The following is a 21,242-nucleotide window of genomic DNA, read 5'->3' on the forward strand; positions in this document are numbered from 1 at the left end:
TCTCCTTCTGGTCCTTTGGCACGAGTTGTACTGGGATTTAGGATTTTGACTAGTGTTTTTGATCCGAGACACGTTTGCTGTTGACAGAAAAGTTCAGTTGATATGCAATGATGAAGTTTATAAAACACAACTATTTAGCAGAGGTTGGTTTCGATCCATCGACCGCTGGGTTTCACAATGTGAATTATGGCCTACAAATACAGTCGAGCAATTTTCTAGTAAACCATTTCTCTGTATATAGAGAACCAAACTGGGGGAATGAAAAAAAACTTACCTAGTTTGTAGAAAAAAGTTGTAATGCAGCACAATCCCAAGCGAAAAGATTGATCTTTTATGGTTTGGTTTGAATATAGAAAATGCTGAGAGGTCGCGAATCTCCTTCTGGTCCTTTGGCACGAGTTGTACTGGGATTTAGGATTTTGACTAGTGTTTTTGATCCGAGACACGTTTGCTGTTGACAGAAAAGTTCAGTTGATATGCAATGATGAAGTTTATAAAACACAACTATTTAGCAGAGGTTGGTTTCAATCCATTGACCGCTGGGTTTCACAATGTGAATTATGGTCTACAAATACAGTCGAGCAATTTTCTAGCAAACCATTTCTCTGTATATAGAGAACCAAAATGGGGAAGTGAAAAAAACTTAGCTAGTTTGTAGAAAAAGATGCAATGCAGCACAATTTAGCAGAGGATGGCTTCGATCCATCGACCTCTGGGTTATGGGCCCAGCACGCTTCCGCTGCGCCACTCTGCTTGTGTTAACAGATGTACAGAGTAAAATTCTAATGACTGTTTGTGTTCAGGTCGATGACATGTAAATTTTCAGCCATTACATATTTGTTGGCGACTAGAGTACTCCTGGGGTTCTGCAATTGTTTCTTTGTTTTTTTTTGCTTTCTTGTGTCATATTATTGTTGAAAATCATTAGAGGAAATGGTGTCTGACCATTGTTTAAGGTTCCGGTTAAAACTGGTGGGTGCGTCCGGCTGTTAGACGAAAGTTCGGCAGGCGTTTGTGTCTCTGTGGCGCAATCGGTTAGCGCGTTCGGCTGTTAACCGAAAGGTTGGTGGTTCGAGTCCACCCAGGGACGTTGGTTCCTTTTGCTTGGGTAGCATGCTACAGTTGAAGACGTTTTCACATTGGTGCTCAGCATCTCCATAAAGTAAAAGCACTGTTGCTGCCTAAGTTTTGAATTCACAAGGCAAACTGGAGAAAAAACTTTCCGGTTGTGTTTCTGTCTACATGTCCAGAAAGAGCATAGCTGTCTGGTATTTGCCAGAAGGTTGAAAACATCTGATAGAATACACAAAACTTCCTTCGAGCCGGAATTGAACCAGCGACCTAAGGATTGCTAATTTAGATCTACAGTCCTCCGCTCTACCAGCTGAGCTATCGAAGGCTTGATTTAGCCATTGTTGAAAGTCTTCAAGGTTTGGACGTGTGTGCCACGAGCAGGTGGCATAAACAATTCACTCGGCCAACTGAAAAAGGAATCCAAAGATTGTATTGGAGAATGCGGGCATCGATCCCGCTACCTCTCGCATGCTAAGCGAGCGCTCTACCACTTGAGCTAATCCCCCATGCCCGACGAACGCCATTATCAGTTTCACGCCACACCATGTCACAGTTTACTTATAGTCAAATGTGCCATTGAGTGCTTTTTTTTTTTTTTTTTTTTAAGTACAGATTCCTTTCTCCCATATTTGAAGAACATCTACGTAGTTCACAATGTGAATTATGGCCTACAAATACAGTCGGGCAATTTTCTAGCAAACCATTTCTATGTATGTAGAGAACCAGACTGGGGGAGTAAAAAAAACTTACCTAGTTTGTAGAAAAAAGTTGTAATGCAGCACAATCCCAAGCAAAAAGATTGACCTTTTATGGTTTGGTTTGAATATAGAAAATGCTGAGAGGTCGCGAATCTCCTTCTGGTCCTTTGGCACGAGTTGTACTGGGATTTAGGATTTTGACTAGTGTTTTTGATCCGAGACACGTTTGCTGTTGACAGAAAAGTTCAGTTGATATGCAATGATGAAGTTTATAAATCACAACTATTTAGCAGAGGTTGGTTTCGATCCATCGACCGCTGGGTTTCACAATGTGAATTATGGCCTACAAATACAGTCGGGCAATTTTCTAGCAAACCATTTCTATGTATGTAGAGAACCAGACTGGGGGAGTAAAAAAAACTTACCTAGTTTGTAGAAAAAAGTTGTAATGCAGCACAATCCCAAGCAAAAAGATTGACCTTTTATGGTTTGGTTTGAATATAGAAAATGCTGAGAGGTCGCGAATCTCCTTCTGGTCCTTTGGCACGAGTTGTACTGGGATTTAGGATTTTGACTAGTGTTTTTGATCCGAGACACGTTTGCTGTTGACAGAAAAGTTCAGTTGATATGCAATGATGAAGTTTATAAAACACAACTATTTAGCAGAGGTTGGTTTCGATCCATCGACCGCTGGGTTTCACAATGTGAATTATGGCCTACAAATACAGTCGAGCAATTTTCTAGTAAACCATTTCTCTGTATATAGAGAACCAAACTGGGGGAATGAAAAAAAACTTACCTAGTTTGTAGAAAAAAGTTGTAATGCAGCACAATCCCAAGCGAAAAGATTGATCTTTTATGGTTTGGTTTGAATATAGAAAATGCTGAGAGGTCGCGAATCTCCTTCTGGTCCTTTGGCACGAGTTGTACTGGGATTTAGGATTTTGACTAGTGTTTTTGATCCGAGACACGTTTGCTGTTGACAGAAAAGTTCAGTTGATATGCAATGATGAAGTTTATAAAACACAACTATTTAGCAGAGGTTGGTTTCAATCCATTGACCGCTGGGTTTCACAATGTGAATTATGGTCTACAAATACAGTCGAGCAATTTTCTAGCAAACCATTTCTCTGTATATAGAGAACCAAAATGGGGAAGTGAAAAAAACTTAGCTAGTTTGTAGAAAAAGATGCAATGCAGCACAATTTAGCAGAGGATGGATTCGATCCATCGACCTCTGGGTTATGGGCCCAGCACGCTTCCGCTGCGCCACTCTGCTTGTGTTAACAGATGTACAGAGTAAAATTCTAATGACTGTTTGTGTTCAGGTCGATGACATGTAAATTTTCAGCCATTACATATTTGTTGGCGACTAGAGTACTCCTGGGGTTCTGCAATTGTTTCTTTGTTTTTTTTTGCTTTCTTGTGTCATATTATTGTTGAAAATCATTAGAGGAAATGGTGTCTGACCATTGTTTAAGGTTCCGGTTAAAACTGGTGGGTGCGTCCGGCTGTTAGACGAAAGTTCGGCAGGCGTTTGTGTCTCTGTGGCGCAATCGGTTAGCGCGTTCGGCTGTTAACCGAAAGGTTGGTGGTTCGAGTCCACCCAGGGACGTTGGTTCCTTTTGCTTGGGTAGCATGCTACAGTTGAAGACGTTTTCACATTGGTGCTCAGCATCTCCATAAAGTAAAAGCACTGTTGCTGCCTAAGTTTTGAATTCACAAGGCAAACTGGAGAAAAAACTTTCCGGTTGTGTTTCTGTCTACATGTCCAGAAAGAGCATAGCTGTCTGGTATTTGCCAGAAGGTTGAAAACATCTGATAGAATACACAAAACTTCCTTCGAGCCGGAATTGAACCAGCGACCTAAGGATTGCTAATTTAGATCTACAGTCCTCCGCTCTACCAGCTGAGCTATCGAAGGCTTGATTTAGCCATTGTTGAAAGTCTTCAAGGTTTGGACGTGTGTGCCACGAGCAGGTGGCATAAACAATTCACTCGGCCAACTGAAAAAGGAATCCAAAGATTGTATTGGAGAATGCGGGCATCGATCCCGCTACCTCTCGCATGCTAAGCGAGCGCTCTACCACTTGAGCTAATCCCCCATGCCCGACGAACGCCATTATCAGTTTCACGCCACACCATGTCACAGTTTACTTATAGTCAAATGTGCCATTGAGTGCTTTTTTTTTTTTTTTTTTTTAAGTACAGATTCCTTTCTCCCATATTTGAAGAACATCTACGTAGTTCACAATGTGAATTATGGCCTACAAATACAGTCGGGCAATTTTCTAGCAAACCATTTCTATGTATGTAGAGAACCAGACTGGGGGAGTAAAAAAAACTTACCTAGTTTGTAGAAAAAAGTTGTAATGCAGCACAATCCCAAGCAAAAAGATTGACCTTTTATGGTTTGGTTTGAATATAGAAAATGCTGAGAGGTCGCGAATCTCCTTCTGGTCCTTTGGCACGAGTTGTACTGGGATTTAGGATTTTGACTAGTGTTTTTGATCCGAGACACGTTTGCTGTTGACAGAAAAGTTCAGTTGATATGCAATGATGAAGTTTATAAATCACAACTATTTAGCAGAGGTTGGTTTCGATCCATCGACCGCTGGGTTTCACAATGTGAATTATGGCCTACAAATACAGTCGGGCAATTTTCTAGCAAACCATTTCTATGTATGTAGAGAACCAGACTGGGGGAGTAAAAAAAACTTACCTAGTTTGTAGAAAAAAGTTGTAATGCAGCACAATCCCAAGCAAAAAGATTGACCTTTTATGGTTTGGTTTGAATATAGAAAATGCTGAGAGGTCGCGAATCTCCTTCTGGTCCTTTGGCACGAGTTGTACTGGGATTTAGGATTTTGACTAGTGTTTTTGATCCGAGACACGTTTGCTGTTGACAGAAAAGTTCAGTTGATATGCAATGATGAAGTTTATAAAACACAACTATTTAGCAGAGGTTGGTTTCGATCCATCGACCGCTGGGTTTCACAATGTGAATTATGGCCTACAAATACAGTCGAGCAATTTTCTAGTAAACCATTTCTCTGTATATAGAGAACCAAACTGGGGGAATGAAAAAAAACTTACCTAGTTTGTAGAAAAAAGTTGTAATGCAGCACAATCCCAAGCGAAAAGATTGATCTTTTATGGTTTGGTTTGAATATAGAAAATGCTGAGAGGTCGCGAATCTCCTTCTGGTCCTTTGGCACGAGTTGTACTGGGATTTAGGATTTTGACTAGTGTTTTTGATCCGAGACACGTTTGCTGTTGACAGAAAAGTTCAGTTGATATGCAATGATGAAGTTTATAAAACACAACTATTTAGCAGAGGTTGGTTTCAATCCATTGACCGCTGGGTTTCACAATGTGAATTATGGTCTACAAATACAGTCGAGCAATTTTCTAGCAAACCATTTCTCTGTATATAGAGAACCAAAATGGGGAAGTGAAAAAAACTTAGCTAGTTTGTAGAAAAAGATGCAATGCAGCACAATTTAGCAGAGGATGGATTCGATCCATCGACCTCTGGGTTATGGGCCCAGCACGCTTCCGCTGCGCCACTCTGCTTGTGTTAACAGATGTACAGAGTAAAATTCTAATGACTGTTTGTGTTCAGGTCGATGACATGTAAATTTTCAGCCATTACATATTTGTTGGCGACTAGAGTACTCCTGGGGTTCTGCAATTGTTTCTTTGTTTTTTTTTGCTTTCTTGTGTCATATTATTGTTGAAAATCATTAGAGGAAATGGTGTCTGACCATTGTTTAAGGTTCCGGTTAAAACTGGTGGGTGCGTCCGGCTGTTAGACGAAAGTTCGGCAGGCGTTTGTGTCTCTGTGGCGCAATCGGTTAGCGCGTTCGGCTGTTAACCGAAAGGTTGGTGGTTCGAGTCCACCCAGGGACGTTGGTTCCTTTTGCTTGGGTAGCATGCTACAGTTGAAGACGTTTTCACATTGGTGCTCAGCATCTCCATAAAGTAAAAGCACTGTTGCTGCCTAAGTTTTGAATTCACAAGGCAAACTGGAGAAAAAACTTTCCGGTTGTGTTTCTGTCTACATGTCCAGAAAGAGCATAGCTGTCTGGTATTTGCCAGAAGGTTGAAAACATCTGATAGAATACACAAAACTTCCTTCGAGCCGGAATTGAACCAGCGACCTAAGGATTGCTAATTTAGATCTACAGTCCTCCGCTCTACCAGCTGAGCTATCGAAGGCTTGATTTAGCCATTGTTGAAAGTCTTCAAGGTTTGGACGTGTGTGCCACGAGCAGGTGGCATAAACAATTCACTCGGCCAACTGAAAAAGGAATCCAAAGATTGTATTGGAGAATGCGGGCATCGATCCCGCTACCTCTCGCATGCTAAGCGAGCGCTCTACCACTTGAGCTAATCCCCCATGCCCGACGAACGCCATTATCAGTTTCACGCCACACCATGTCACAGTTTACTTATAGTCAAATGTGCCATTGAGTGCTTTTTTTTTTTTTTTTTTTTAAGTACAGATTCCTTTCTCCCATATTTGAAGAACATCTACGTAGTTCACAATGTGAATTATGGCCTACAAATACAGTCGGGCAATTTTCTAGCAAACCATTTCTATGTATGTAGAGAACCAGACTGGGGGAGTAAAAAAAACTTACCTAGTTTGTAGAAAAAAGTTGTAATGCAGCACAATCCCAAGCAAAAAGATTGACCTTTTATGGTTTGGTTTGAATATAGAAAATGCTGAGAGGTCGCGAATCTCCTTCTGGTCCTTTGGCACGAGTTGTACTGGGATTTAGGATTTTGACTAGTGTTTTTGATCCGAGACACGTTTGCTGTTGACAGAAAAGTTCAGTTGATATGCAATGATGAAGTTTATAAATCACAACTATTTAGCAGAGGTTGGTTTCGATCCATCGACCGCTGGGTTTCACAATGTGAATTATGGCCTACAAATACAGTCGGGCAATTTTCTAGCAAACCATTTCTATGTATGTAGAGAACCAGACTGGGGGAGTAAAAAAAACTTACCTAGTTTGTAGAAAAAAGTTGTAATGCAGCACAATCCCAAGCAAAAAGATTGACCTTTTATGGTTTGGTTTGAATATAGAAAATGCTGAGAGGTCGCGAATCTCCTTCTGGTCCTTTGGCACGAGTTGTACTGGGATTTAGGATTTTGACTAGTGTTTTTGATCCGAGACACGTTTGCTGTTGACAGAAAAGTTCAGTTGATATGCAATGATGAAGTTTATAAAACACAACTATTTAGCAGAGGTTGGTTTCGATCCATCGACCGCTGGGTTTCACAATGTGAATTATGGCCTACAAATACAGTCGAGCAATTTTCTAGTAAACCATTTCTCTGTATATAGAGAACCAAACTGGGGGAATGAAAAAAAACTTACCTAGTTTGTAGAAAAAAGTTGTAATGCAGCACAATCCCAAGCGAAAAGATTGATCTTTTATGGTTTGGTTTGAATATAGAAAATGCTGAGAGGTCGCGAATCTCCTTCTGGTCCTTTGGCACGAGTTGTACTGGGATTTAGGATTTTGACTAGTGTTTTTGATCCGAGACACGTTTGCTGTTGACAGAAAAGTTCAGTTGATATGCAATGATGAAGTTTATAAAACACAACTATTTAGCAGAGGTTGGTTTCAATCCATTGACCGCTGGGTTTCACAATGTGAATTATGGTCTACAAATACAGTCGAGCAATTTTCTAGCAAACCATTTCTCTGTATATAGAGAACCAAAATGGGGAAGTGAAAAAAACTTAGCTAGTTTGTAGAAAAAGATGCAATGCAGCACAATTTAGCAGAGGATGGATTCGATCCATCGACCTCTGGGTTATGGGCCCAGCACGCTTCCGCTGCGCCACTCTGCTTGTGTTAACAGATGTACAGAGTAAAATTCTAATGACTGTTTGTGTTCAGGTCGATGACATGTAAATTTTCAGCCATTACATATTTGTTGGCGACTAGAGTACTCCTGGGGTTCTGCAATTGTTTCTTTGTTTTTTTTTGCTTTCTTGTGTCATATTATTGTTGAAAATCATTAGAGGAAATGGTGTCTGACCATTGTTTAAGGTTCCGGTTAAAACTGGTGGGTGCGTCCGGCTGTTAGACGAAAGTTCGGCAGGCGTTTGTGTCTCTGTGGCGCAATCGGTTAGCGCGTTCGGCTGTTAACCGAAAGGTTGGTGGTTCGAGTCCACCCAGGGACGTTGGTTCCTTTTGCTTGGGTAGCATGCTACAGTTGAAGACGTTTTCACATTGGTGCTCAGCATCTCCATAAAGTAAAAGCACTGTTGCTGCCTAAGTTTTGAATTCACAAGGCAAACTGGAGAAAAAACTTTCCGGTTGTGTTTCTGTCTACATGTCCAGAAAGAGCATAGCTGTCTGGTATTTGCCAGAAGGTTGAAAACATCTGATAGAATACACAAAACTTCCTTCGAGCCGGAATTGAACCAGCGACCTAAGGATTGCTAATTTAGATCTACAGTCCTCCGCTCTACCAGCTGAGCTATCGAAGGCTTGATTTAGCCATTGTTGAAAGTCTTCAAGGTTTGGACGTGTGTGCCACGAGCAGGTGGCATAAACAATTCACTCGGCCAACTGAAAAAGGAATCCAAAGATTGTATTGGAGAATGCGGGCATCGATCCCGCTACCTCTCGCATGCTAAGCGAGCGCTCTACCACTTGAGCTAATCCCCCATGCCCGACGAACGCCATTATCAGTTTCACGCCACACCATGTCACAGTTTACTTATAGTCAAATGTGCCATTGAGTGCTTTTTTTTTTTTTTTTTTTTAAGTACAGATTCCTTTCTCCCATATTTGAAGAACATCTACGTAGTTCACAATGTGAATTATGGCCTACAAATACAGTCGGGCAATTTTCTAGCAAACCATTTCTATGTATGTAGAGAACCAGACTGGGGGAGTAAAAAAAACTTACCTAGTTTGTAGAAAAAAGTTGTAATGCAGCACAATCCCAAGCAAAAAGATTGACCTTTTATGGTTTGGTTTGAATATAGAAAATGCTGAGAGGTCGCGAATCTCCTTCTGGTCCTTTGGCACGAGTTGTACTGGGATTTAGGATTTTGACTAGTGTTTTTGATCCGAGACACGTTTGCTGTTGACAGAAAAGTTCAGTTGATATGCAATGATGAAGTTTATAAATCACAACTATTTAGCAGAGGTTGGTTTCGATCCATCGACCGCTGGGTTTCACAATGTGAATTATGGCCTACAAATACAGTCGGGCAATTTTCTAGCAAACCATTTCTATGTATGTAGAGAACCAGACTGGGGGAGTAAAAAAAACTTACCTAGTTTGTAGAAAAAAGTTGTAATGCAGCACAATCCCAAGCAAAAAGATTGACCTTTTATGGTTTGGTTTGAATATAGAAAATGCTGAGAGGTCGCGAATCTCCTTCTGGTCCTTTGGCACGAGTTGTACTGGGATTTAGGATTTTGACTAGTGTTTTTGATCCGAGACACGTTTGCTGTTGACAGAAAAGTTCAGTTGATATGCAATGATGAAGTTTATAAAACACAACTATTTAGCAGAGGTTGGTTTCGATCCATCGACCGCTGGGTTTCACAATGTGAATTATGGCCTACAAATACAGTCGAGCAATTTTCTAGTAAACCATTTCTCTGTATATAGAGAACCAAACTGGGGGAATGAAAAAAAACTTACCTAGTTTGTAGAAAAAAGTTGTAATGCAGCACAATCCCAAGCGAAAAGATTGATCTTTTATGGTTTGGTTTGAATATAGAAAATGCTGAGAGGTCGCGAATCTCCTTCTGGTCCTTTGGCACGAGTTGTACTGGGATTTAGGATTTTGACTAGTGTTTTTGATCCGAGACACGTTTGCTGTTGACAGAAAAGTTCAGTTGATATGCAATGATGAAGTTTATAAAACACAACTATTTAGCAGAGGTTGGTTTCAATCCATTGACCGCTGGGTTTCACAATGTGAATTATGGTCTACAAATACAGTCGAGCAATTTTCTAGCAAACCATTTCTCTGTATATAGAGAACCAAAATGGGGAAGTGAAAAAAACTTAGCTAGTTTGTAGAAAAAGATGCAATGCAGCACAATTTAGCAGAGGATGGATTCGATCCATCGACCTCTGGGTTATGGGCCCAGCACGCTTCCGCTGCGCCACTCTGCTTGTGTTAACAGATGTACAGAGTAAAATTCTAATGACTGTTTGTGTTCAGGTCGATGACATGTAAATTTTCAGCCATTACATATTTGTTGGCGACTAGAGTACTCCTGGGGTTCTGCAATTGTTTCTTTGTTTTTTTTTGCTTTCTTGTGTCATATTATTGTTGAAAATCATTAGAGGAAATGGTGTCTGACCATTGTTTAAGGTTCCGGTTAAAACTGGTGGGTGCGTCCGGCTGTTAGACGAAAGTTCGGCAGGCGTTTGTGTCTCTGTGGCGCAATCGGTTAGTGCGTTCGGCTGTTAACCGAAAGGTTGGTGGTTCGAGTCCACCCAGGGACGTTGGTTCCTTTTGCTTGGGTAGCATGCTACAGTTGAAGACGTTTTCACATTGGTGCTCAGCATCTCCATAAAGTAAAAGCACTGTTGCTGCCTAAGTTTTGAATTCACAAGGCAAACTGGAGAAAAAACTTTCCGGTTGTGTTTCTGTCTACATGTCCAGAAAGAGCATAGCTGTCTGGTATTTGCCAGAAGGTTGAAAACATCTGATAGAATACACAAAACTTCCTTCGAGCCGGAATTGAACCAGCGACCTAAGGATTGCTAATTTAGATCTACAGTCCTCCGCTCTACCAGCTGAGCTATCGAAGGCTTGATTTAGCCATTGTTGAAAGTCTTCAAGGTTTGGACGTGTGTGCCACGAGCAGGTGGCATAAACAATTCACTCGGCCAACTGAAAAAGGAATCCAAAGATTGTATTGGAGAATGCGGGCATCGATCCCGCTACCTCTCGCATGCTAAGCGAGCGCTCTACCACTTGAGCTAATCCCCCATGCCCGACGAACGCCATTATCAGTTTCACGCCACACCATGTCACAGTTTACTTATAGTCAAATGTGCCATTGAGTGCTTTTTTTTTTTTTTTTTTTTTTTTTTTTTTTAAGTACAGATTCCTTTCTCCCGTATTTGAAGAACATCTACGGAGTTCACAATGTGAATTATGGCCTACAAATAAAGTCGAGCAATTTTCTAGCAAACCATTTCTACGTATGTAGAGAACCAGACTGGGGGAGTAAAAAAAACTTACCTAGTTTGTAGAAAAAAGTTGTAATGCAGCACAATCCCAAGCAAAAAGATTGACCTTTTATGGTTTGGTTTGATTATAGAAAATGCTGAGAGGTCGCGAATCTCCTTCTGGTCCTTTGGCACGAGTTGTACTGGGATTTAGGATTTTGACTAGTGTTTTTGATCCGAGACACGTTTGCTGTTGACAGAAAAGTTCAGTTGATATGCAATGATGAAGTTTATAAATCACAACTATTTAGCAGAGGTTGGTTTCGATCCATCGACCGCTGGGTTTCACAATGTGAATTATGGCCTACAAATACAGTCGGGCAATTTTCTAGCAAACCATTTCTATGTATGTAGAGAACCAGACTGGGGGAGTAAAAAAAACTTACCTAGTTTGTAGAAAAAAGTTGTAATGCAGCACAATCCCAAGCAAAAAGATTGACCTTTTATGGTTTGGTTTGAATATAGAAAATGCTGAGAGGTCGCGAATCTCCTTCTGGTCCTTTGGCACGAGTTGTACTGGGATTTAGGATTTTGACTAGTGTTTTTGATCCGAGACACGTTTGCTGTTGACAGAAAAGTTCAGTTGATATGCAATGATGAAGTTTATAAAACACAACTATTTAGCAGAGGTTGGTTTCGATCCATCGACCGCTGGGTTTCACAATGTGAATTATGGCCTACAAATACAGTCGAGCAATTTTCTAGTAAACCATTTCTCTGTATATAGAGAACCAAACTGGGGGAATGAAAAAAAACTTACCTAGTTTGTAGAAAAAAGTTGTAATGCAGCACAATCCCAAGCGAAAAGATTGATCTTTTATGGTTTGGTTTGAATATAGAAAATGCTGAGAGGTCGCGAATCTCCTTCTGGTCCTTTGGCACGAGTTGTACTGGGATTTAGGATTTTGACTAGTGTTTTTGATCCGAGACACGTTTGCTGTTGACAGAAAAGTTCAGTTGATATGCAATGATGAAGTTTATAAAACACAACTATTTAGCAGAGGTTGGTTTCAATCCATTGACCGCTGGGTTTCACAATGTGAATTATGGTCTACAAATACAGTCGAGCAATTTTCTAGCAAACCATTTCTCTGTATATAGAGAACCAAAATGGGGAAGTGAAAAAAACTTAGCTAGTTTGTAGAAAAAGATGCAATGCAGCACAATTTAGCAGAGGATGGCTTCGATCCATCGACCTCTGGGTTATGGGCCCAGCACGCTTCCGCTGCGCCACTCTGCTTGTGTTAACAGATGTACAGAGTAAAATTCTAATGACTGTTTGTGTTCAGGTCGATGACATGTAAATTTTCAGCCATTACATATTTGTTGGCGACTAGAGTACTCCTGGGGTTCTGCAATTGTTTCTTTGTTTTTTTTTGCTTTCTTGTGTCATATTATTGTTGAAAATCATTAGAGGAAATGGTGTCTGACCATTGTTTAAGGTTCCGGTTAAAACTGGTGGGTGCGTCCGGCTGTTAGACGAAAGTTCGGCAGGCGTTTGTGTCTCTGTGGCGCAATCGGTTAGCGCGTTCGGCTGTTAACCGAAAGGTTGGTGGTTCGAGTCCACCCAGGGACGTTGGTTCCTTTTGCTTGGGTAGCATGCTACAGTTGAAGACGTTTTCACATTGGTGCTCAGCATCTCCATAAAGTAAAAGCACTGTTGCTGCCTAAGTTTTGAATTCACAAGGCAAACTGGAGAAAAAACTTTCCGGTTGTGTTTCTGTCTACATGTCCAGAAAGAGCATAGCTGTCTGGTATTTGCCAGAAGGTTGAAAACATCTGATAGAATACACAAAACTTCCTTCGAGCCGGAATTGAACCAGCGACCTAAGGATTGCTAATTTAGATCTACAGTCCTCCGCTCTACCAGCTGAGCTATCGAAGGCTTGATTTAGCCATTGTTGAAAGTCTTCAAGGTTTGGACGTGTGTGCCACGAGCAGGTGGCATAAACAATTCACTCGGCCAACTGAAAAAGGAATCCAAAGATTGTATTGGAGAATGCGGGCATCGATCCCGCTACCTCTCGCATGCTAAGCGAGCGCTCTACCACTTGAGCTAATCCCCCATGCCCGACGAACGCCATTATCAGTTTCACGCCACACCATGTCACAGTTTACTTATAGTCAAATGTGCCATTGAGTGCTTTTTTTTTTTTTTTTTTTTTTTTTTTTTTTTAAGTACAGATTCCTTTCTCCCGTATTTGAAGAACATCTACGGAGTTCACAATGTGAATTATGGCCTACAAATAAAGTCGAGCAATTTTCTAGCAAACCATTTCTACGTATGTAGAGAACCAGACTGGGGGAGTAAAAAAAACTTACCTAGTTTGTAGAAAAAAGTTGTAATGCAGCACAATCCCAAGCAAAAAGATTGACCTTTTATGGTTTGGTTTGATTATAGAAAATGCTGAGAGGTCGCGAATCTCCTTCTGGTCCTTTGGCACGAGTTGTACTGGGATTTAGGATTTTGACTAGTGTTTTTGATCCGAGACACGTTTGCTGTTGACAGAAAAGTTCAGTTGATATGCAATGATGAAGTTTATAAATCACAACTATTTAGCAGAGGTTGGTTTCGATCCATCGACCGCTGGGTTTCACAATGTGAATTATGGCCTACAAATACAGTCGGGCAATTTTCTAGCAAACCATTTCTATGTATGTAGAGAACCAGACTGGGGGAGTAAAAAAAACTTACCTAGTTTGTAGAAAAAAGTTGTAATGCAGCACAATCCCAAGCAAAAAGATTGACCTTTTATGGTTTGGTTTGAATATAGAAAATGCTGAGAGGTCGCGAATCTCCTTCTGGTCCTTTGGCACGAGTTGTACTGGGATTTAGGATTTTGACTAGTGTTTTTGATCCGAGACACGTTTGCTGTTGACAGAAAAGTTCAGTTGATATGCAATGATGAAGTTTATAAAACACAACTATTTAGCAGAGGTTGGTTTCGATCCATCGACCGCTGGGTTTCACAATGTGAATTATGGCCTACAAATACAGTCGAGCAATTTTCTAGTAAACCATTTCTCTGTATATAGAGAACCAAACTGGGGGAATGAAAAAAAACTTACCTAGTTTGTAGAAAAAAGTTGTAATGCAGCACAATCCCAAGCGAAAAGATTGATCTTTTATGGTTTGGTTTGAATATAGAAAATGCTGAGAGGTCGCGAATCTCCTTCTGGTCCTTTGGCACGAGTTGTACTGGGATTTAGGATTTTGACTAGTGTTTTTGATCCGAGACACGTTTGCTGTTGACAGAAAAGTTCAGTTGATATGCAATGATGAAGTTTATAAAACACAACTATTTAGCAGAGGTTGGTTTCAATCCATTGACCGCTGGGTTTCACAATGTGAATTATGGTCTACAAATACAGTCGAGCAATTTTCTAGCAAACCATTTCTCTGTATATAGAGAACCAAAATGGGGAAGTGAAAAAAACTTAGCTAGTTTGTAGAAAAAGATGCAATGCAGCACAATTTAGCAGAGGATGGCTTCGATCCATCGACCTCTGGGTTATGGGCCCAGCACGCTTCCGCTGCGCCACTCTGCTTGTGTTAACAGATGTACAGAGTAAAATTCTAATGACTGTTTGTGTTCAGGTCGATGACATGTAAATTTTCAGCCATTACATATTTGTTGGCGACTAGAGTACTCCTGGGGTTCTGCAATTGTTTCTTTGTTTTTTTTTGCTTTCTTGTGTCATATTATTGTTGAAAATCATTAGAGGAAATGGTGTCTGACCATTGTTTAAGGTTCCGGTTAAAACTGGTGGGTGCGTCCGGCTGTTAGACGAAAGTTCGGCAGGCGTTTGTGTCTCTGTGGCGCAATCGGTTAGCGCGTTCGGCTGTTAACCGAAAGGTTGGTGGTTCGAGTCCACCCAGGGACGTTGGTTCCTTTTGCTTGGGTAGCATGCTACAGTTGAAGACGTTTTCACATTGGTGCTCAGCATCTCCATAAAGTAAAAGCACTGTTGCTGCCTAAGTTTTGAATTCACAAGGCAAACTGGAGAAAAAACTTTCCGGTTGTGTTTCTGTCTACATGTCCAGAAAGAGCATAGCTGTCTGGTATTTGCCAGAAGGTTGAAAACATCTGATAGAATACACAAAACTTCCTTCGAGCCGGAATTGAACCAGCGACCTAAGGATTGCTAATTTAGATCTACAGTCCTCCGCTCTACCAGCTGAGCTATCGAAGGCTTGATTTAGCCATTGTTGAAAGTCTTCAAGGTTTGGACGTGTGTGCCACGAGCAGGTGGCATAAACAATTCACTCGGCCAACTGAAAAAGGAATCCAAAGATTGTATTGGAGAATGCGGGCATCGATCCCGCTACCTCTCGCATGCTAAGCGAGCGCTCTACCACTTGAGCTAATCCCCCATGCCCGACGAACGCCATTATCAGTTTCACGCCACACCATGTCACAGTTTACTTATAGTCAAATGTGCCATTGAGTGCTTTTTTTTTTTTTTTTTTTTTTTTTTTTAAGTACAGATTCCTTTCTCCCATATTTGAAGAACATCTACGGAGTTCACAATGTGAATTATGGCCTACAAATAAAGTCGAGCAATTTTCTAGCAAACCATTTCTACGTATGTAGAGAACCAGACTGGGGGAGTAAAAAAAACTTACCTAGTTTGTAGAAAAAAGTTGTAATGCAGCACAATCCCAAGCAAAAAGATTGACCTTTTATGGTTTGGTTTGATTATAGAAAATGCTGAGAGGTCGCGAATCTCCTTCTGGTCCTTTGGCACGAGTTGTACTGGGATTTAGGATTTTGACTAGTGTTTTTGATCCGAGACACGTTTGCTGTTGACAGAAAAGTTCAGTTGATATGCAATGATGAAGTTTATAAATCACAACTATTTAGCAGAGGTTGGTTTCGATCCATCGACCGCTGGGTTTCACAATGTGAATTATGGCCTACAAATACAGTCGGGCAATTTTCTAGCAAACCATTTCTATGTATGTAGAGAACCAGACTGGGGGAGTAAAAAAAACTTACCTAGTTTGTAGAAAAAAGTTGTAATGCAGCACAATCCCAAGCAAAAAGATTGACCTTTTATGGTTTGGTTTGAATATAGAAAATGCTGAGAGGTCGCGAATCTCCTTCTGGTCCTTTGGCACGAGTTGTACTGGGATTTAGGATTTTGACTAGTGTTTTTGATCCGAGACACGTTTGCTGTTGACAGAAAAGTTCAGTTGATATGCAATGATGAAGTTTATAAAACACAACTATTTAGCAGAGGTTGGTTTCGATCCATCGACCGCTGGGTTTCACAATGTGAATTATGGCCTACAAATACAGTCGAGCAATTTTCTAGTAAACCATTTCTCTGTATATAGAGAACCAAACTGGGGGAATGAAAAAAAACTTACCTAGTTTGTAGAAAAAAGTTGTAATGCAGCACAATCCCAAGCGAAAAGATTGATCTTTTATGGTTTGGTTTGAATATAGAAAATGCTGAGAGGTCGCGAATCTCCTTCTGGTCCTTTGGCACGAGTTGTACTGGGATTTAGGATTTTGACTAGTGTTTTTGATCCGAGACACGTTTGCTGTTGACAGAAAAGTTCAGTTGATATGCAATGATGAAGTTTATAAAACACAACTATTTAGCAGAGGTTGGTTTCAATCCATTGACCGCTGGGTTTCACAATGTGAATTATGGTCTACAAATACAGTCGAGCAATTTTCTAGCAAACCATTTCTCTGTATATAGAGAACCAAAATGGGGAAGTGAAAAAAACTTAGCTAGTTTGTAGAAAAAGATGCAATGCAGCACAATTTAGCAGAGGATGGCTTCGATCCATCGACCTCTGGGTTATGGGCCCAGCACGCTTCCGCTGCGCCACTCTGCTTGTGTTAACAGATGTACAGAGTAAAATTCTAATGACTGTTTGTGTTCAGGTCGATGACATGTAAATTTTCAGCCATTACATATTTGTTGGCGACTAGAGTACTCCTGGGGTTCTGCAATTGTTTCTTTGTTTTTTTTTGCTTTCTTGTGTCATATTATTGTTGAAAATCATTAGAGGAAATGGTGTCTGACCATTGTTTAAGGTTCCGGTTAAAACTGGTGGGTGCGTCCGGCTGTTAGACGAAAGTTCGGCAGGCGTTTGTGTCTCTGTGGCGCAATCGGTTAGCGCGTTCGGCTGTTAACCGAAAGGTTGGTGGTTCGAGTCCACCCAGGGACGTTGGTTCCTTTTGCTTGGGTAGCATGCTACAGTTGAAGACGTTTTCACATTGGTGCTCAGCATCTCCATAAAGTAAAAGCACTGTTGCTGCCTAAGTTTTGAATTCACAAGGCAAACTGGAGAAAAAACTTTCCGGTTGTGTTTCTGTCTACATGTCCAGAAAGAGCATAGCTGTCTGGTATTTGCCAGAAGGTTGAAAACATCTGATAGAATACACAAAACTTCCTTCGAGCCGGAATTGAACCAGCGACCTAAGGATTGCTAATTTAGATCTACAGTCCTCCGCTCTACCAGCTGAGCTATCGAAGGCTTGATTTAGCCATTGTTGAAAGTCTTCAAGGTTTGGACGTGTGTGCCACGAGCAGGTGGCATAAACAATTCACTCGGCCAACTGAAAAAGGAATCCAAAGATTGTATTGGAGAATGCGGGTATCGATCCCGCTACCTCTCGCATGCTAAGCGAGCGCTCTACCACTTGAGCTAATCCCCCATGCCCGACGAACGCCATTATCAGTTTCACGCCACACCATGTCACAGTTTACTTATAGTCAAATGTGCCATTGAGTGCTTTTTTTTTTTTTTTTTTTTTTTTTTTTAAGTACAGATTCCTTTCTCCCATATTTGAAGAACATCTACGGAGTTCACAATGTGAATTATGGCCTACAAATAAAGTCGAGCAATTTTCTAGCAAACCATTTCTACGTATGTAGAGAACCAGACTGGGGGAGTAAAAAAAACTTACCTAGTTTGTAGAAAAAAGTTGTAATGCAGCACAATCCCAAGCAAAAAGATTGACCTTTTATGGTTTGGTTTGATTATAGAAAATGCTGAGAGGTCGCGAATCTCCTTCTGGTCCTTTGGCACGAGTTGTACTGGGATTTAGGATTTTGACTAGTGTTTTTGATCCGAGACACGTTTGCTGTTGACAGAAAAGTTCAGTTGATATGCAATGATGAAGTTTATAAATCACAACTATTTAGCAGAGGTTGGTTTCGATCCATCGACCGCTGGGTTTCACAATGTGAATTATGGCCTACAAATACAGTCGGGCAATTTTCTAGCAAACCATTTCTATGTATGTAGAGAACCAGACTGGGGGAGTAAAAAAAACTTACCTAGTTTGTAGAAAAAAGTTGTAATGCAGCACAATCCCAAGCAAAAAGATTGACCTTTTATGGTTTGGTTTGAATATAGAAAATGCTGAGAGGTCGCGAATCTCCTTCTGGTCCTTTGGCACGAGTTGTACTGGGATTTAGGATTTTGACTAGTGTTTTTGATCCGAGACACGTTTGCTGTTGACAGAAAAGTTCAGTTGATATGCAATGATGAAGTTTATAAAACACAACTATTTAGCAGAGGTTGGTTTCGATCCATCGACCGCTGGGTTTCACAATGTGAATTATGGCCTACAAATACAGTCGAGCAATTTTCTAGTAAACCATTTCTCTGTATATAGAGAACCAAACTGGGGGAATGAAAAAAAACTTACCTAGTTTGTAGAAAAAAGTTGTAATGCAGCACAATCCCAAGCGAAAAGATTGATCTTTTATGGTTTGGTTTGAATATAGAAAATGCTGAGAGGTCGCGAATCTCCTTCTGGTCCTTTGGCACGAGTTGTACTGGGATTTAGGATTTTGACTAGTGTTTTTGATCCGAGACACGTTTGTTGTTGACAGAAAAGTTCAGTTGATATGCAATGATGAAGTTTATAAAACACAACTATTTAGCAGAGGTTGGTTTCAATCCATTGACCGCTGGGTTTCACAATGTGAATTATGGTCTACAAATACAGTCGAGCAATTTTCTAGCAAACCATTTCTCTGTATATAGAGAACCAAAATGGGGAAGTGAAAAAAACTTAGCTAGTTTGTAGAAAAAGATGCAATGCAGCACAATTTAGCAGAGGATGGCTTCGATCCATCGACCTCTGGGTTATGGGCCCAGCACGCTTCCGCTGCGCCACTCTGCTTGTGTTAACAGATGTACAGAGTAAAATTCTAATGACTGTTTGTGTTCAGGTCGATGACATGTAAATTTTCAGCCATTACATATTTGTTGGCGACTAGAGTACTCCTGGGGTTCTGCAATTGTTTCTTTGTTTTTTTTTGCTTTCTTGTGTCATATTATTGTTGAAAATCATTAGAGGAAATGGTGTCTGACCATTGTTTAAGGTTCCGGTTAAAACTGGTGGGTGCGTCCGGCTGTTAGACGAAAGCTCGGCAGGCGTTTGTGTCTCTGTGGCGCAATCGGTTAGCGCGTTCGGCTGTTAACCGAAAGGTTGGTGGTTCGAGTCCACCCAGGGACGTTGGTTCCTTTTGCTTGGGTAGCATGCTACAGTTGAAGACGTTTTCACATTGGTGCTCAGCATCTCCATAAAGTAAAAGCACTGTTGCTGCCTAAGTTTTGAATTCACAAGGCAAACTGGAGAAAAAACTTTCCGGTTGTGTTTCTGTCTACATGTCCAGAAAGAGCATAGCTGTCTGGTATTTGCCAGAAGGTTGAAAACATCTGATAGAATACACAAAACTTCCTTCGAGCCGGAATTGAACCAGCGACCTAAGGATTGCTAATTTAGATCTACAGTCCTCCGCTCTACCAGCTGAGCTATCGAAGGCTTGATTTAGCCATTGTTGAAAGTCTTCAAGGTTTGGACGTGTGTGCCACGAGCAGGTGGCATAAACAATTCACTCGGCCAACTGAAAAAGGAATCCAAAGATTGTATTGGAGAATGCGGGCATCGATCCCGCTACCTCTCGCATGCTAAGCGAGCGCTCTACCACTTGAGCTAATCCCCCATGCCCGACGAACGCCATTATCAGTTTCACGCCACACCATGTCACAGTTTACTTATAGTCAAATGTGCCATTGAGTGCTTTTTTTTTTTTTTTTTTTTTTTTTTTTAAGTACAGATTCCTTTCTCCCATATTTGAAGAACATCTACGGAGTTCACAATGTGAATTATGGCCTACAAATAAAGTCGAGCAATTTTCTAGCAAACCATTTCTACGTATGTAGAGAACCAGACTGGGGGAGTAAAAAAAACTTACCTAGTTTGTAGAAAAAAGTTGTAATGCAGCACAATCCCAAGCAAAAAGATTGACCTTTTATGGTTTGGTTTGATTATAGAAAATGCTGAGAGGTCGCGAATCTCCTTCTGGTCCTTTGGCACGAGTTGTACTGGGATTTAGGATTTTGACTAGTGTTTTTGATCCGAGACACGTTTGCTGTTGACAGAAAAGTTCAGTTGATATGCAATGATGAAGTTTATAAATCACAACTATTTAGCAGAGGTTGGTTTCGATCCATCGACCGCTGGGTTTCACAATGTGAATTATGGCCTACAAATACAGTCGGGCAATTTTCTAGCAAACCATTTCTATGTATGTAGAGAACCAGACTGGGGGAGTAAAAAAAACTTACCTAGTTTGTAGAAAAAAGTTGTAATGCAGCACAATCCCAAGCAAAAAGATTGACCTTTTATGGTTTGGTTTGAATATAGAAAATGCTGAGAGGTCGCGAATCTCCTTCTGGTCCTTTGGCACGAGTTGTACTGGGATTTAGGATTTTGACTAGTGTTTTTGATCCGAGACACGTTTGCTGTTGACAGAAAAGTTCAGTTGATATGCAATGATGAAGTTTATAAAACACAACTATTTAGCAGAGGTTGGTTTCGATCCATCGACCGCTGGGTTTCACAATGTGAATTATGGCCTACAAATACAGTCGAGCAATTTTCTAGTAAACCATTTCTCTGTATATAGAGAACCAAACTGGGGGAATGAAAAAAAACTTACCTAGTTTGTAGAAAAAAGTTGTAATGCAGCACAATCCCAAGCGAAAAGATTGATCTTTTATGGTTTGGTTTGAATATAGAAAATGCTGAGAGGTCGCGAATCTCCTTCTGGTCCTTTGGCACGAGTTGTACTGGGATTTAGGATTTTGACTAGTGTTTTTGATCCGAGACACGTTTGCTGTTGACAGAAAAGTTCAGTTGATATGCAATGATGAAGTTTATAAAACACAACTATTTAGCAGAGGTTGG

The 21,242-nt window shown here is 40.7% G+C and overlaps 26 non-coding genes across 26 annotated transcripts; 8 read left to right on the plus strand and 18 right to left on the minus strand.

Annotated features, from left to right (window-relative positions):
- Window positions 1-1,016: 1,016 nt before the first annotated feature.
- On the plus strand, window positions 1,017-1,090 carry TRNAN-GUU (transfer RNA asparagine (anticodon GUU)). Its single transcript has one exon. It is a non-coding gene; the product is annotated as a tRNA-Asn (tRNA).
- A 223-nt stretch (window positions 1,091-1,313) lies between these two features.
- TRNAY-GUA (transfer RNA tyrosine (anticodon GUA)) lies at window positions 1,314-1,399 on the minus strand. The gene is given in 2 exon segments: window positions 1,314-1,349; window positions 1,363-1,399. It is a non-coding gene; the product is annotated as a tRNA-Tyr (tRNA).
- A 108-nt stretch (window positions 1,400-1,507) lies between these two features.
- Window positions 1,508-1,580, minus strand: TRNAA-AGC (transfer RNA alanine (anticodon AGC)). Its single transcript has one exon. It is a non-coding gene; the product is annotated as a tRNA-Ala (tRNA).
- Window positions 1,581-3,313: 1,733 nt separating this feature from the next.
- On the plus strand, window positions 3,314-3,387 carry TRNAN-GUU (transfer RNA asparagine (anticodon GUU)). Its single transcript has one exon. It is a non-coding gene; the product is annotated as a tRNA-Asn (tRNA).
- Window positions 3,388-3,610: 223 nt separating this feature from the next.
- TRNAY-GUA (transfer RNA tyrosine (anticodon GUA)) lies at window positions 3,611-3,696 on the minus strand. The gene is given in 2 exon segments: window positions 3,611-3,646; window positions 3,660-3,696. It is a non-coding gene; the product is annotated as a tRNA-Tyr (tRNA).
- Window positions 3,697-3,804: 108 nt separating this feature from the next.
- On the minus strand, window positions 3,805-3,877 carry TRNAA-AGC (transfer RNA alanine (anticodon AGC)). Its single transcript has one exon. It is a non-coding gene; the product is annotated as a tRNA-Ala (tRNA).
- Window positions 3,878-5,610: 1,733 nt separating this feature from the next.
- On the plus strand, window positions 5,611-5,684 carry TRNAN-GUU (transfer RNA asparagine (anticodon GUU)). Its single transcript has one exon. It is a non-coding gene; the product is annotated as a tRNA-Asn (tRNA).
- Window positions 5,685-5,907: 223 nt separating this feature from the next.
- TRNAY-GUA (transfer RNA tyrosine (anticodon GUA)) lies at window positions 5,908-5,993 on the minus strand. Its single transcript is given in 2 exon segments — window positions 5,908-5,943; window positions 5,957-5,993. It is a non-coding gene; the product is annotated as a tRNA-Tyr (tRNA).
- A 108-nt stretch (window positions 5,994-6,101) lies between these two features.
- TRNAA-AGC (transfer RNA alanine (anticodon AGC)) lies at window positions 6,102-6,174 on the minus strand. The gene has a single exon. It is a non-coding gene; the product is annotated as a tRNA-Ala (tRNA).
- A 1,733-nt stretch (window positions 6,175-7,907) lies between these two features.
- TRNAN-GUU (transfer RNA asparagine (anticodon GUU)) lies at window positions 7,908-7,981 on the plus strand. The gene has a single exon. It is a non-coding gene; the product is annotated as a tRNA-Asn (tRNA).
- Window positions 7,982-8,204: 223 nt separating this feature from the next.
- On the minus strand, window positions 8,205-8,290 carry TRNAY-GUA (transfer RNA tyrosine (anticodon GUA)). The gene is given in 2 exon segments: window positions 8,205-8,240; window positions 8,254-8,290. It is a non-coding gene; the product is annotated as a tRNA-Tyr (tRNA).
- A 108-nt stretch (window positions 8,291-8,398) lies between these two features.
- TRNAA-AGC (transfer RNA alanine (anticodon AGC)) lies at window positions 8,399-8,471 on the minus strand. Its single transcript has one exon. It is a non-coding gene; the product is annotated as a tRNA-Ala (tRNA).
- Window positions 8,472-10,501: 2,030 nt separating this feature from the next.
- Window positions 10,502-10,587, minus strand: TRNAY-GUA (transfer RNA tyrosine (anticodon GUA)). The gene is given in 2 exon segments: window positions 10,502-10,537; window positions 10,551-10,587. It is a non-coding gene; the product is annotated as a tRNA-Tyr (tRNA).
- A 108-nt stretch (window positions 10,588-10,695) lies between these two features.
- TRNAA-AGC (transfer RNA alanine (anticodon AGC)) lies at window positions 10,696-10,768 on the minus strand. The gene has a single exon. It is a non-coding gene; the product is annotated as a tRNA-Ala (tRNA).
- A 1,744-nt stretch (window positions 10,769-12,512) lies between these two features.
- On the plus strand, window positions 12,513-12,586 carry TRNAN-GUU (transfer RNA asparagine (anticodon GUU)). Its single transcript has one exon. It is a non-coding gene; the product is annotated as a tRNA-Asn (tRNA).
- Window positions 12,587-12,809: 223 nt separating this feature from the next.
- TRNAY-GUA (transfer RNA tyrosine (anticodon GUA)) lies at window positions 12,810-12,895 on the minus strand. Its single transcript is given in 2 exon segments — window positions 12,810-12,845; window positions 12,859-12,895. It is a non-coding gene; the product is annotated as a tRNA-Tyr (tRNA).
- A 108-nt stretch (window positions 12,896-13,003) lies between these two features.
- On the minus strand, window positions 13,004-13,076 carry TRNAA-AGC (transfer RNA alanine (anticodon AGC)). Its single transcript has one exon. It is a non-coding gene; the product is annotated as a tRNA-Ala (tRNA).
- Window positions 13,077-14,821: 1,745 nt separating this feature from the next.
- Window positions 14,822-14,895, plus strand: TRNAN-GUU (transfer RNA asparagine (anticodon GUU)). Its single transcript has one exon. It is a non-coding gene; the product is annotated as a tRNA-Asn (tRNA).
- A 223-nt stretch (window positions 14,896-15,118) lies between these two features.
- Window positions 15,119-15,204, minus strand: TRNAY-GUA (transfer RNA tyrosine (anticodon GUA)). The gene is given in 2 exon segments: window positions 15,119-15,154; window positions 15,168-15,204. It is a non-coding gene; the product is annotated as a tRNA-Tyr (tRNA).
- Window positions 15,205-15,312: 108 nt separating this feature from the next.
- On the minus strand, window positions 15,313-15,385 carry TRNAA-AGC (transfer RNA alanine (anticodon AGC)). The gene has a single exon. It is a non-coding gene; the product is annotated as a tRNA-Ala (tRNA).
- Window positions 15,386-17,126: 1,741 nt separating this feature from the next.
- On the plus strand, window positions 17,127-17,200 carry TRNAN-GUU (transfer RNA asparagine (anticodon GUU)). Its single transcript has one exon. It is a non-coding gene; the product is annotated as a tRNA-Asn (tRNA).
- Window positions 17,201-17,423: 223 nt separating this feature from the next.
- On the minus strand, window positions 17,424-17,509 carry TRNAY-GUA (transfer RNA tyrosine (anticodon GUA)). Its single transcript is given in 2 exon segments — window positions 17,424-17,459; window positions 17,473-17,509. It is a non-coding gene; the product is annotated as a tRNA-Tyr (tRNA).
- Window positions 17,510-17,617: 108 nt separating this feature from the next.
- Window positions 17,618-17,690, minus strand: TRNAA-AGC (transfer RNA alanine (anticodon AGC)). The gene has a single exon. It is a non-coding gene; the product is annotated as a tRNA-Ala (tRNA).
- Window positions 17,691-19,431: 1,741 nt separating this feature from the next.
- TRNAN-GUU (transfer RNA asparagine (anticodon GUU)) lies at window positions 19,432-19,505 on the plus strand. Its single transcript has one exon. It is a non-coding gene; the product is annotated as a tRNA-Asn (tRNA).
- Window positions 19,506-19,728: 223 nt separating this feature from the next.
- Window positions 19,729-19,814, minus strand: TRNAY-GUA (transfer RNA tyrosine (anticodon GUA)). Its single transcript is given in 2 exon segments — window positions 19,729-19,764; window positions 19,778-19,814. It is a non-coding gene; the product is annotated as a tRNA-Tyr (tRNA).
- Window positions 19,815-19,922: 108 nt separating this feature from the next.
- TRNAA-AGC (transfer RNA alanine (anticodon AGC)) lies at window positions 19,923-19,995 on the minus strand. Its single transcript has one exon. It is a non-coding gene; the product is annotated as a tRNA-Ala (tRNA).
- Window positions 19,996-21,242: the final 1,247 nt, after the last annotated feature.

The sequence above is a fragment of the Dendrobates tinctorius genome, unplaced genomic scaffold (assembly GCF_039654945.1).
Source record: "Dendrobates tinctorius isolate UK_male_01 unplaced genomic scaffold, ASM3965494v1 ptg000251l, whole genome shotgun sequence".
Lineage (NCBI taxonomy): Eukaryota > Metazoa > Chordata > Amphibia > Anura > Dendrobatidae > Dendrobates > Dendrobates tinctorius.